At 44.1% G+C, this 631-nt stretch overlaps 1 non-coding gene across 1 annotated transcript; it reads right to left on the bottom strand.

The window, feature by feature from the left end:
• Positions 1-282: 282 nt before the first annotated feature.
• On the bottom strand, positions 283-389 carry LOC112534999. The gene has a single exon (XR_003079206.2). It is a non-coding gene; the product is annotated as a small nucleolar RNA R71 (small nucleolar RNA).
• Between the last annotated feature and the right edge of the window lie 242 nt (positions 390-631).

Raw genomic sequence — 631 nt, 5'->3', positions numbered from 1 at the left:
ACCACCTATGGCAGCCAATAACTTCGAGATAAAGCTGAACGTGATATAAATGGTCCAGAATAGTGTACAATTTGTGGGACTGCCGAGCGAGGACCCAAACACTTACATAGCCAATTTCTTGGAGATTTATGATGCCTTCAAGATAAATGGAACGACTGATGATGCCATTCGGGTGAGGGTATTTCCATTTTCTTTGAGGGACCAAGCAAAGAGATGGTTACGACATGGTGTTCTTTGGCTCAGAAGTTCTTATATAAGTAATTTCCTCCTGCTAAAACTGCTAGATTGAGAAATGACATATCTTCTTTTGTGTAGTTCGATGACGAGAGCATGTGTGATGCCTATGAGAGGTACAAGGACTTGCTTCATTTTTGCCCATATCACGGATTACAAGCATGGATGCATAGTCAGACTTTCTATAGCGGTTTAAACCTTGCTATTGTGCAGATGGTAGATGTTGCAGCAGGTGGGACCCTAAACAGTAAGACGCCGGAGCAGGCGCAAAATTTGATAGAGGAGATGGTAATGAACAACTACCAGTGGCAATCCTCTAGGAGTCGGCCAGTTAGGCAGGGAGTGGTCAACTAGTTAGATTTTACAGCAGCCTTGGTAGCTCAGGTGGAGCTCTTGG

Source organism: Ricinus communis, chromosome 9 (assembly GCF_019578655.1).
Source record: "Ricinus communis isolate WT05 ecotype wild-type chromosome 9, ASM1957865v1, whole genome shotgun sequence".
Taxonomy (NCBI): Eukaryota; Viridiplantae; Streptophyta; class Magnoliopsida; order Malpighiales; family Euphorbiaceae; genus Ricinus; species Ricinus communis.
The sequence above is the reverse complement of the archived record's forward strand: the minus strand, read 5'-3'. Positions and strand labels throughout refer to the sequence as shown.